The 13,387-nt window shown below is 42.5% G+C and overlaps 1 protein-coding gene across 3 annotated transcripts in view; it reads right to left on the minus strand.

Moving 5' to 3' along the window:
- Positions 1-7,703: 7,703 nt before the first annotated feature.
- Positions 7,704-13,387, minus strand: part of SMPX (small muscle protein, X-linked) — a 52,733-nt gene continuing 47,049 nt past the window's right edge. For all 3 annotated transcript variants that reach the window (XM_005870970.2, XM_014543477.1, XM_014543478.1), the window contains exon 5: positions 7,704-8,222. The gene's annotated coding sequence lies outside the window, so the exon portion shown is untranslated. The remainder of the gene's footprint in view (positions 8,223-13,387) is intronic.

Genomic DNA, 13,387 nt, shown 5'->3' on the forward strand with positions numbered 1-13,387 from the left:
TCATCCACTCATCTGCGGATGGGTACTTAGGCTGTTTCCAAACCTTAGCTATTATAAATTGTGCTGTTATAGGGGTGCATATATCCTTTCTGATTGGTGTTTCTAGTTTCTTGGGATATGTTCCTAGAAGTGGGATCACTGGGTCAAATGGGAGTTCCATTTTTAGTTTTTTGAGGAAACTCCATACTGTCTTCTACAGTGGCTGCACCAGTCTGCATTCCCACCAGCAGTGCACGAGGGTTCCTTTTTCTCCGCATCCTCGCCAGCACTTGTCATTTGTTGATTTGTTGATGATAGCCATTCTGACAGGTGTGAGATGGTACCTTATTGTCATTTTGATTTGCATCTCTCAGATGATTATTGACTTTGAGCATGTTTTCATATGGAACACATCTATTTTAAAAATAAAAACAAGCCTTCATAGTGATGATAAACATACATTAATTACATATGGAGAGCAAGTAATATTAATCATCTAGTATTATCTGTATATATAGAGGTATATTTACACATTTATTTATATAGTTCTATATTTATTTACCATAAATAGATATATGCCTCCCTGGCTTTATCTCTATGTCATTATGATGAAAATGTAGTTTGGAAAATGTGCAGGAGGGGGGATATTTGTGAAATTAATTGACATAGGATGTTCTATAGAATTTCTGTTTTTTTAAATTATTTTCATCATCAACCCTGTTTCAAAATGGGCACACATACCCTTGTAGGAAAAAAACAAGGTTGTGACTTCCCTATGCAAATGTTTTGCCCCTCACTGATTTTTAGTAGGAAAATCCGAGGAATGATTCATTTCTTGGATTAAAGTAAAAATGTATATTTAGCCAGTTACATCGTCAGTGTCTGAGATCTACTACAATAAGAATTTTATTTTTCAACCATTTGTACACAGAAGCTGTGAGGGCCCCGTGCCTCACCCATATCCCCTTTGCTCCTACATTTCAGCACGTGACCCAGCTTCCAACCTGCCACTGGCTGCATTCCTTTGTTGGGGGGCTTTCCCTGCAAAGTGCACTTTGCCTGCTGATGCAGCGGGCAGCCCTCAATCAATGATGGAGGGGAGTTGGTGCATAAATACCTCAGCTCCCTCCCTGGAGCACGTGTTCTCTTCAGACTCCCAGAGCTTCCCCTGCAGGATTGAGCTCCAGTTACCCATAGTGGTAACAGCTTCACAGCCTCCCTCTTCAGCTGCCTTCCTGCCTTTATCTCTCATCCCCAGCCCTGTGCTGGTGTTTTCTTCTCTGCTCAAACAAGCTACCTTTATTTGAGTTCTTGTCTCAGAGGCTGCTGCTGGGAAAAGAAAGGAAGACAGAAGCAAACAAAAAAAATACTTATTGATGTTCTTACTATCCTGGACATTTACCTAAATCATAACTTCTGATTTAGATAGAAGAGTCTGGTTTGTGTGGGATTTAAATTAAGTCAAAATTACTTGAATCATGGTTTAAATCACTAGATATATAGATTTATTTTTAAATCATTGTTGGTAATTTTTGCCTAGCTTTCCATGTACTCATCAAATATGACCCTCAATATAGCCCTCAAGCAGCATACTCAAATCAAAACTCAGCTTTGAAAGTGCTCAGGTGAAGAGACTCCACAATGCAGTATTCTCTCCTCCAATACTTTCTGGCCCTGTGCTGGATTGAGACTCATTGACTATTGATTTGCTGTAGGTTTAGTTGTGAAAGCACATGCAGCATTTTAAGTGATTATTACTCTTTCTAACAGAGCAGCCAGGATTTAAGTGCAGCTCAATTTTGAGTTCAGATACCAAGCTCTTAACTGCATGCAGAACCGTGGTGCTGGAGGGAGGGCTGCTCAAGCTGTTCTGTGGGCTGTGGCTGTGTTCATCTCAGTGGAGTAGAGAGAGCAAATAAAGGATTAAGAAAGGGCTGGTGTCTGAGTCACCCAGGGCAGTTCCAGGTCACATGTGTATCGAGACTATGTGACATTTAGATGTCTCAGGTCACCCCAAGTCAGATTATCTTTTAGTCCTTGCTTGGCCTGTCCACGTACACTTGGAAGCTCTCATGCATCCTCCTTACCCTTCAGAAAAAAATACATGATGAGTATTTGATTATGCTTGAAACAGATGGGGCTTGCCCTGCTCAGCCAGACCACGGAGAAGCCATAGAATCTTCTTCAGTGACCCCATGGACTCTAGGAACAAAAGCACTTTCTGTCATTCTCTGTCTTCCCCTCTCTCCCTCTCTTATTTTCTCTCATTGTTTCTCCCTCTCTCCCTTTTCCCCTCCTACACGCCTTTCTCTTTACTACCTTTTATGCAGCAAGAAAGCTCTGACATTTAAAAACAGACATTCTTTGACATGTTAATGCGACACAGAGCTGCTCCTCAGACATTTTTTGCAGCATCTACCTCTCTTGGACTCACCCACCTTGTTTCTGGGTCTCTGTAGAGTTCCCAGTACATCAATAATCAGGTCACATGCATCAGGTCTCCCAAGGAAGAGTCACTTGTCCTAAAAATCTGATTCCCAGAAGCATAGCAAGTGATTTCAGCTTAAATATTTACTGGGATTAAAAGTTGGCAAATAACCATGATGTCCAAGGCTGAGAGATTGTTACATAACTATCCTTCGGTGAGGTCACATGTTTGCCTGTCTAATCACTGATCAGGGACATGTTTGATTACAGATAATGTGCTCACTGGCCCACAACTTAATTACTGAGTGTCTGAAGCAACAAAGCTTTCAGATGTAGGTCTTGCCTAATGGTGCATCTGCTAGAGATCATTGTCTCTGTTTGGCCTTTAAACGAAAGTTCTGGGGGATACAATGGGCGGTTGCCAGCGCTGTTCTCTGTGACCTCTCATTGAAAAAATATGCCAATTCCCATGGTTTATTTTCCAGCCAGCAATAGGCATTATAATTTATATCCAGGGCCAAATGGAATGAATGACTCCATGGTAGCAGATATTGGTCAACCCCTGGTGGAAGAATGCTCTCAGAGGAAATTAATGGCACATTCAATTTGGTGTATCTACAGCCAGAGTCTAGTTATCCAGACAGGACAGTTCCAGAGCAACGTGGGTAGGAGGGGGTGTTCTTTCCCAAGCTGGTAAAGAAAACATGCTGGGAAAAGTCTAGGGAAATAAGCAAGCAATTAGTAAGGAGGGCCAAAAATGTTGAGCCTATGGGTCGGGGTCCCAGCAGTCAAATAGGATCTAAGTACAGAGTTTGGAACCCAGTGGGTCTCTCATTAGGGACATCTCTCCTGGCTATTTCCTCCTTCCATATTCCCCACCCTATGTGTGTATGGTTTGCCTGTGCTCCAAGTGGAGCTCCCACCCTCTCCTTCCTTGGCCATCATTATCATAACCAGAATGCCTGGCAATGACATCAAAATTTGGAAAAAAATAAGTTTGGGGTGTTTTTTATTGGTGTTTTTATTTGTTTGTTTAAGGTTTAAGGCATCTTGGTATATACAGTTATTATTTAATCACTAGAAAGAGCTATGCCCATTTCCTTACCTGCAAAATTAAATAAATGCAACATGCCATTTTAAAGAAATTACAATAAATTTGGATTCACCCAGATTCTTTTAGGACATTAGCCAAGGCCTAATTTCCAAAGGAAATGTCCACATCATGCTGGGTGTCCAGTCCCCTAGACTTTGAGATGTGTCCCCTGGCTCCTTCAAATATTCATCTCCTCCTACTGAATGCAGAAAAACTCAGCTTTGGCTGGGTGAGGAGGGTGAGGATGGCCTGAGCCCAAAAATCTTACTGTGTGGCCAGAGCCGAAGACAAGGTATAAAACAAAGCAAAACAAAATTAGAAAAATATAGCACAAAACCTTCCCCAGGTTTTCTTTTTCTTTCTTTCTTTTTTCCTGAAGCCTGCCATTAGCTGTAAGGCAGTGTGGCTTGTGTGGGTGATTGGATTGAACGTTGATCTGTTCCAAATGCTTCTGAACAGAAATTCCTCCAGGACCCTCTCTTATCAAGTGCGCCATAGATGTGTGAGCAATATTAAGGAGCAGGAATGGTTTCCAGAGAAGCCTATGAGAAAACCCCCTTTTCCTCTGGAATCTGCATCTTGAATATATCCTCACTGAACCAGAGAAGGGCTGCTCCCTGTTACAGCCTTGTTATCTGATAGCATCGTCTCTCCTAGTGGGGGGTGGCACTGAATTATTTTACAGAGAAGTCCAATGTTATGAGGGTTTTTCTCCTATATTAAACAAGCCTAGGGCTGAAGGATATGAAGCCAAAAATCTGAAAATGGTTGTTTAATTGAGTTTGTTTTTCTTTCTCTGAACAATACCTTAAAGACTGTGTTCTTAAGACTTATTTTATAGCTGAATCCCCTCTTTTATAACCAGCATCTTTTTTGACAGTGTGATTTGCCTTCGATGTGGGATCTAAGCAGGTTTGGTCATTTGCTTAGAGATAAAAGGAACTCAGTGTATGAACTCTAAGGGTTTTCTTTGCCTAGCTATATGCTGGGGAGTTGCATTATCCTGTAGTGGTTGTTCTGCGCATGGCTTGTTGACTTAATACACAATCGTGTCTGAATATCATGACGATAAATCCTCTTTGGAGAAGCACCGACTTTTCGTTAATGGTCTGTGAGGCAAAGAACTATCTGTGGGTCACACTGATGCAAATATTCAGCATCAAGTTAAAAATCCCAAGGGAGCATTAATTACCCAGATAAAGGCAGTTTCTATTTCAAGCCAGGTTGTAAAGCAATGAGATAAAGCCACACATCTTCAAAGGGAACTAGTTTTAATTGATCAGCCTGTAGTCCTTGAATCCAATAAGTCCTGTTCTCTGCCCCATGATCCTTTCCCTGTTTTATTTCAGAGGGAGGACTCTAATTCTACATCCCAAGAATGTAGGAGAGGAGGTTTCACAGGATGGTACATTCCAATTAGTAGTGATCCTGATATGGACCTAATCACAGTGGGAGGCCTTTTGTAAATCCTCTGACTGTTGTAGTGAAAAATGAGGGATGCATTTGGGAAATATCATTCCCCATGCGCAGGGCCTAACTTTTAAAACTCTGCTGAGTCATTCACCTACTCAGGAAGAGAAGCTAAACCTTCCCATCTGTGCTCTTGAAATGTAAGGATCATAAAATATGAGTGGTTGTGAAGATTCTTGAAAGCCTTGCTTATTCCAGATGGCCCTCTTCTCCAAAGGAATAAGCTTTTCAAGTGTCCCACACAATTCTAAATCCTGTGGGGCCTTCTCTCATAGGTGCCTCAAGCACAACATGGGGGAAGGGGTGTTTGAAGGAAGGTGATTGGCTGGTTGTGCTGTGTTCCTCCCAGCACTTAGTATAGAGCCTGCCACAGAGACAGCAGCCAATCAGTGTGGACAAAGTGACTGTTGTATTGTACTCAGGATCCTTGCCTGTCAGCCTAGTACAGTGATGGCGAACCTATGACACCCATGTCAGAGGTGACATGCGAACTCATTTTTTTGGTTGATTTTTCTTTGTCAAATGGCATTTAAATATATAAAATAAATATCAAAAATATAAGTCTTTGTTTTACTATGGTTACAAATATCAAAAAATTTCTATATGTGACATGGCACCAGAGTTAAGTTAGGGTTTTTCAAAATGCTGACACGCCGAGCTCAAAAGGTTCGCCATCACTGGCCTAGTATCTTATAGTTGGTACCGGCAAGGCATGCGGTCCACCGGCTGCGAGTTTGACATGCTTGGGTTACAGCATGTGCACTATAAACTGGCTGTTGTACCTTATACTAGTACTTTACTTTAAATGCACAAGCCAGCGTTGTTTATAGTTTTCTCTCTCTCCTAATGTACTTTCAGCTACTTGTACCTTGTTTTCTTCATGGGAAAGGTGTGTAATAATTGGTTGTTGACAAACCCATATGAAAAATAAGGCTGTTTCAACATGATGTGTGGGGTTTTAAAGAACCATTTAGTGTGAAATATGAATTTTTTATAATTATGACTTAATTGAAAATAAACTTTCTCTTTTCATATGTTATATGTGTTGTTCAACAAATGATGGGATATAGAACTTGCTAAATTCCACATACAGTGATTTTGAGCCTTAACAACAAGAAAAAATATATATTAAACATAAAACTCTCAAAAAAATCCATTGACTTTGTCTAATGACTCTGCTCTGTATTATGCTGCAAATTTGACTTGGCGAACTGCATTAAAATATGAGAACGGTTTTTATAACATTAAAACAAAATTGAAACTGAATATGGATTTATTTATATATAAACAAAGGGAACATGGAGGTAAATTTTGTAACCCTGCCCAACTGGCCTCATTAGGAAGGCATGGAATGGCCCTAGACCAGTGGTCGGCAAACTCATTAGTCAACAGAGCCAAATATTAACAGTACAACGATTGAAATTTCTTTTGAGAGCCAAATTTTTTAAACTTAAACTATATAGGTAGGTACACTGTTATTAACTTAATTAGGGTACTCCTAAGGCTTAGGAAGAGCCACACTCAAGGGGCCAAAGAGCCGCATGTGGCTCGCGAGCTGCAGTTTGTTGACCACTGGCCTACAGCAACACAGTGCTCTAGTATTTAGAACCTGCTCTGCTGACGTGATCAGGCTAGCATATTTGGTTCTGATTGATATTCCCCGTACGTCTATATTAGATTGAGATCACCAGGATAAGCCAGATTCCAGCGAGATATCTGGAACTCATGATCAGGTGGGCACCTGCTCAGAAAAACCTGAACCCCTCAGACCCCTTGAAATTGCAGCCAGTCACACGTGTGCACAGTGATAGTCCTGCTTTGGGAAGCTGATTTCTAGGAAACAGAAAAGCTAAAGACTTGGTTTTGCTTGAGATGTTTAGAAGTACATCTGATTTTTTAATGGCAGGCACTGAGGAAAGGATAAAAGTCATGGTGTTGGCATCTCTATATAGTACCAGGTAGCTGACACACTTGCCTTTAAAACAGTGTGGTCCTGAGAACCTGGTCCTTCAAATCTTCATAATATAAAGTTGCCTGGTGATCTTAGGAAGATCAGAAAACTCTAGAGGGGCAGGGATGATTCCTTCTGGTTTCTGATCATGTTGGCCATTGATTAAGTTTCCTAGAGAATCTTCATCTTAGCAGCAGGAGATACGGTTCATCTTTCTTAGGACAACTAAGTTATGATCTGTCCCTCTCTTTTGTTCTAATCCCCCAGCTTTATTTCACTGTACCTTGTAATGAACTCTATCTCATCTGGGCAAAGAGAATTTCTGAGCCTCTATGGAAGTAAAATGCACTCACTATAAAGTTTTCCTTGGAGGAGGAATATCAGCGATGACCAATTCCTTAGGCAATATTTAACTTCATTTGCACTGATCAGTCAGCTATAATTTTACTCACGGTACCCAATAATTCACAATGACCAGCCCCCACTTAGACAATGTGGGTTTTGACTGGCTCTTACTAGATGCCTGGTGCACGGGGTCCCTCGGCCTGGCTTGTGCCCTCTCACAATCTGGGACCCCTCGGGGGATGTCCGCAGGCCAGGTGTAGGGACCCCACCAGGGTGGGGAGGGACTGTGGGAGGGCTCCAGGGTGTGCCGGCCCTTCTCACCCAGACCCCATCTGGAAGACGCCAGCAGCAAGCTAACCTACCAGTTGGAGCATCTTCCTCCTGGTGGTAGTATACATCATAGCGACTGGTCCAACAGTCGAAGAAACGGTAGGACACTTAGCATATTAGGCTTTTATTATATAGAATTTCTCTCCATATGGGGGCATATGTAGCTCTCTAAAGTTATGAAAATTTATTAGTTTTGATTCATATTTTACATTTACTTGCATATTTATTTGAACTCATAAAAACTTTATTGACATAATTTAGAAGGTGAAGAACTAAAATACATTCCAAATAATGACCAAAATAGTGTGGGAAGTAGCTTATAGAGCTTCTAATCACAATCATTGTTATGCGTATGGCCATATCCCTCTCTGTAAAATCATATTCTTCCTCAAAACTACACCTTCAGGAGGTGGATTCTTGAACTATGTGTTCTGCAAGGTGCCAAACATGAAGACAAAGTATGAAGTGCAGCCAACTAGAAGGAAGAGATATAAATGTACAAACAGGACATTTCTGCTAATCTCAGGCATTCAGGAGGTTCATAATCTTCATACAAATATATAAAATTTTTAGTGAGCTATTTTCATTTTAATCTGTTCTCTTACTCTTCAATTCTTCACATCATGTCTGCAAAAGAGAAACCAAAGGAAGCATTAGTTTAGTTTTCATGAGATCATTTTAGGGACAGGTTGTAAATCGGTATGATAGGGTACAAGTCAAAATCGAACTTGAACACTTCATCTCTCGATTCCATGAATACAAAGTGAACTATGAGTAGAAAGTATAATTATAAACTTTGGCTCTATTGATTTAAGTAATTTCAAACTACATTAGGACAGCTTCCTTCTGAAGAATTAGAGTATGATGCTAACCTTATGTTTATGACTTGTAAGACCTTCCGTTCCTGTGGTCATTTTGCAGTCATGGCTCCAGTTCTCCTCCCCTCCCTATAACCAGCTCCATGGCAATGGCACCTTTTAGTATTCTGCTAATGTGGATGAGGAATAATTTCTCATATTTGGCCATGCGGCTTGCTTCAGCCAACAGAATGAGGCCGAAGTGATTGTGTGCCAGTTCTAAGCCTAAGCCTCAAGAGGTATCACATGTTTTTGTTTATTCTGTTGTGCTTCTGCCATTACCATGAGCAGGATATGCCCAAGCTAACCTGCTGATCCCAGGAGAAGGACAAGAAATATGTGGAGCAGAGCCACCCCAGCTAATGTGTCCCAACCAAGCTCTGTCTAGCCCAGAACCCCCAGCTGCCACAGACACATAAGTGATCCCAGTCTAGACCAGCTGAGCCCAAACATATGAGCCAGAATAGAATGATTTTGTTCTAAGCCATTGGATTTGGGGGTGGTTGGTTCTGCAGCAAAAGCTCATTGATATGGCGCTATTTCTCTTTTAAAAGCTCTCGTAATCAGGCATCATGGGACATTATTTACAAATTTGTTTTTCATTTTTCCTTGGCGTCATTCGTTGTGTGTCTTCCCTTATGTGAATGGGTTGAACATTTTCTAATAAGTGGAATGCTCAGCCCTAGACTGTTTGACAGAGTGTTGGCCTGCGGGCCAAAGGGTCCCAGGTTCGATTCTGGTCAAGGGCATGTGCCTTGGTTGCAGGCTCCTCCCCAGCCCAGGCCCTGGTTGGGGCTCCTGCAGGAGGCAACCAATCTATGTGCTTTTCTCACGTCGATATTTCTCTCTGTCTTTCCCTCTCTCTTCCACTCTCCCTAAAAATCAATGGAAAAAATATCCTTGGGTGAGGATTAACAATTAAAAAAAAAAAGAAATGGAATGCTCACATCTTTTCCTATTACGAATGGCTGAAGAAAGAAAAGTCCACAGACAATGTTCCCCCTGCTGTGGCAGACACTGTGGTGTGGCTCTCTTCCCATCCATCCACAGCCACATTCACCCTTGCTCTTTACTGCACTTGTCAAATACTACACTTGTCAGGCTCTCTTACAGCTAGGATGGCATGGGACCCAGTTTTGGCCACTGAGCCCTGAGGAGAATTCTGTAGTAGAGGTCTTTTCAAAAGCTTTGCTGTCCTGTGTATTTCTCTAGAGATTACAAAGCCTGTTGTGTCATTTAGCAGAGTAAGTATCTCAACCTCTCATTGCCGGTAAATAGAAAAGCTAGGATTTGAACTTAGGTGCCCTAACTTGAGCTCCATCCACTCCACTAACAGGGAAGGTTTGGATTTTTCTCGAACCAGTGGAAAAGGTAGAAGGTATTTTTGATTTCAGAACTGAAAAACATTATCACCAGCAGTTAGCACAGGCTCTTCTATTTCTCTAGCATTTTTTTAAAATATGTTTTTATTTATCTCAGGGAAGAAGGAAGAGGGAAAGAGAGATAGAAATATCAATGATGAGAGAGAATCATTGATCAGCTGCCTCCTGCACGCCCCACACAGGGGATCAAGCCCACAACCCAGGCTTGTGCCCTGACTGGGAATCGAACCGTGACCTCCTGGTTCATAGGTCAATGCTCAACCACTGAGCCACGCCTGCCAGGCTCTAGCATTTTTTAGAAACTCAATTTTCAGTCCATGCTAGTCACCAAGAGGAAGCAAGATTCCACCTCCTTCCCAGTCCAGGATTTCCAGGTGAAATGCATTTTGTTGACCAGCAACTTTACAGCCTCATCCTGGCCCAACATGTGGGCCTGTCTCTGACCACCTTCCCTCATACACCCTACACTGAGTTTGCTGGTCACTTACTGTTTCTGTAACATAACAAGAGCCTTCAGACCTCTTCCCTCTTTGCTTATAACTTTTTACTAAAATCTCCTCCATGACTCTTCCTGTAACATGCTGCATTGTAATTATTTGCTAATATGCATCATCTCTCTCCTCTCATAGCTCTCCTGTCATAGCTGTCCTGCCACTAGGCTGTGACCTTCTGAAGGGTGTGAACATGTCCTACTCTTTTTTACATCACAGTGCCTATCATAGCACCTGACACATAGCAGGGGCCTGAGGGCTGATGAGTTGGACCACTGGAGGAGTGAGAATAGGATAAGAACTGAAGTTGGAGTTACAGCCAAACCCACATTCTGCAATGTGAAGCAGCAGGAAGGAGCGAGGGGCAACAGATGCAGTAAATCAGGAGTGTTGACTTGATGTGCTAGTCCTCATGGTGTTACAGGTCTGCCATAGCCCCATGATGGCTTGTATGTGCTCAAGCCATTTTACTGCTATCGTCACTGTCCTGGCTGACATATGGCCAGTGTCTGGCTAAGCAAGAGGCCATGACGAGCTGCCCTGAAGCCGAGACATTGCTTTGGCTTCTCTAAGCAGCACCGAAGGGGTGATGATGATTCATTGCAAATTGTCACTGAAGCATGTTCTATGAGGTGTGATTTCTCTCCCAGAAGCGACCAGACTGTGAAGCACCATCTGCAACCCAGAAGTGGGAACCATTTCCATAACAGGCTTGATAATGGATTTTGACCACCACCTGTCTATCCCAGGTAGTGAATTTATGGCTAATCCTGTGAAATTTAGGATGAGCCATTTGCAGTGACTGTTTAAAAGCCCTAAGATGCCCCTCACGACTGGTTCAGCTTATGGACCTCTCTGACTTTGAGACAGTTTTGAAAACATAGACAAACCTTTATTCACTTTGCCTGGATCACCAAGGTGGCTGTATTATTTAGAAAAGCAAAAGCATGGGATTCTTTATGTCACACTGGCCCAGGGAAACAGTGTTCTTTCCCTTTGCTCAGTGTGTCTGTGACCTAAGGGAAGCCTGGGAACCTGGCTGACGAGGGGGAAACTGGGCCAGTGCCGTCAGCCTGTACTCTATGTGGGGGTGGAGGAACAGCTAGATGATGGTGATGTTGCTGGTTTTGAATATCTACTCTGTGCCAGGCATGCCACCACTGACTTTACACCATTACTTCATTTAATCTACAAAGTGAGCCCAATTCTTCCTTGTAGAAAGAGCAAAGCAAGAGGCAGCAGAGGGAATGGAGCAATCATTGCAGTTGGCTTTCTGCACACCACCCTGCACACATTCCCCAGCTCCCCTCTCCCTCCCAGGTCCCAGTAGAATCCAAGAGGGCCCAGAAACCTTGGACACTGGACACCAATGATGGATAAGGTCACGCAAGGACCTTCTGAAAGTTCAAAGCCCCCAGAGAACTAGCATTTCTGTCCTTGGCCTTGGGGGACTCAGTGTGTACTCCAATTGGCTAGGTGTTACTGAAATACAAGAATCCAAGAATCCAGGGACCTGGGTCAGTGCTCAAATTTAGAACTTGGAATAATGGAAAGGGATCCAGAGCTAAAATTGCTCAGGCTGGAAAGCTCACTTGTTTGTCAGGTTGTTGGAATGCAAGTGTGTTGGGTGGTATCCCGGACCACACTGCTATCTGCCTAGGCACCAGCTGTCAGCTCTTCTCCTGTGTCCTGTCCTCCCATAGGAGACATTTGTGAGAGAAAAGAGGAATGCGAGGAACCCTGCTAAAAAGTCACTCTCCAGATACCCAGGCCACCTTTTGTACCCAAAACAAAAAGACACAGAAGCCTCACTTCTAGTTTAGGAAAGGCTCACCTTGGCTAGTGAAGAGGTGATATGCCCAATATCTCCCTGTATCACTCTATGTCCAGGCTGAGGAGCATGTGATGTTTATGCTTTGCTATGACCCATTTATAGCTGGGTTACTCATGGTTGCCATGGCCCCACATACATCACTTATAAAATAGACTCCATTCAACACTTGTCTGCATTTTGTCCTTTCAACACACACTCAGGGGCAGTACAATGATTATTTCCTCCTACGTGGTGCTAAATCATAGAATCATAAACACAGTGACACTCAAGTAGTCAAGAGAAAGGCCATGCCTATGTTCTGTCCAATTTCATATGCAACAGCCAGCCATGTGCCCAGAGCAAACTGGTTGATGCTTTGGAGCTTGTTAGAGGGCATTTGTGGAGCCTTCTAGTTTATCAAGCACATTCATACACATTGTCCCATGCACTCATCATGACCATGTGAAGAGGAAAGCAGTGCAAGCTACAACTAAGGCTCCTTGGAACCTCACCCACCAAAGTCAGAAGACAGGGAGTGCACAGCCTGGAATTGCACCCAGGCAACTCCAAACTCAGAATTCTTTCTGGTATCCCAAACAGCCACTCAGAAAATAAAAGAAAGAAAACTTGGTAAAAAAAAAAAAAAACTTTAAAAACTTGTCTTAAACTATGAAACATCCACCAAAATTGGCTTTTGGCTTTTGTGCATGAAGCCTTGTGTGGCTAACATAAAAATTAAAATGTCGCCGAAACCGGTTTGGCTCAGTGGATAGAGCGTCGGCCTGCGGACTCAAGGGTCCCGGGTTCGATTCCGGTCAAGGGCATGTACCTGGGTTGCGGGCACATCTGCAGGAGGCAGCTGATCGATGTTTCTCTCCCATCGATGTTTCTAACTATCTATTGTAAAAAATCAATAAAATATATTTTAAAAAAATTAAAATGTTTCAACCAATACCTAACAAAAACAGGAATGGCGTGAGTCACACAGAGTGAGACTTTTTTGAGGGGGCGTATTCTGCTCCTGAAATCAAGATTCAAGTAGTGTTATGTGCTGGAGGTGGAGCATATAAGTCACCTTAAGGCAAAGGCAAGTTGTAGGTCCAGGTCAAATTTCATTAAAGTAAGTTCAAAAAGGTTGTGTGTTTTTTTAAATCCTATTGTATTGATAATTTGTTATATCAGATATCAAGTCAGAGCTGGGGGCTAAAAGCTGTGATAACATTGAATTTGGGGAGATCTTGATGGAGAA

The sequence above is a fragment of the Myotis brandtii genome, unplaced genomic scaffold (genome assembly GCF_000412655.1).
Source record: "Myotis brandtii unplaced genomic scaffold, ASM41265v1 scaffold326, whole genome shotgun sequence".
In the NCBI taxonomy this organism is placed as follows: Eukaryota; Metazoa; Chordata; class Mammalia; order Chiroptera; family Vespertilionidae; genus Myotis; species Myotis brandtii.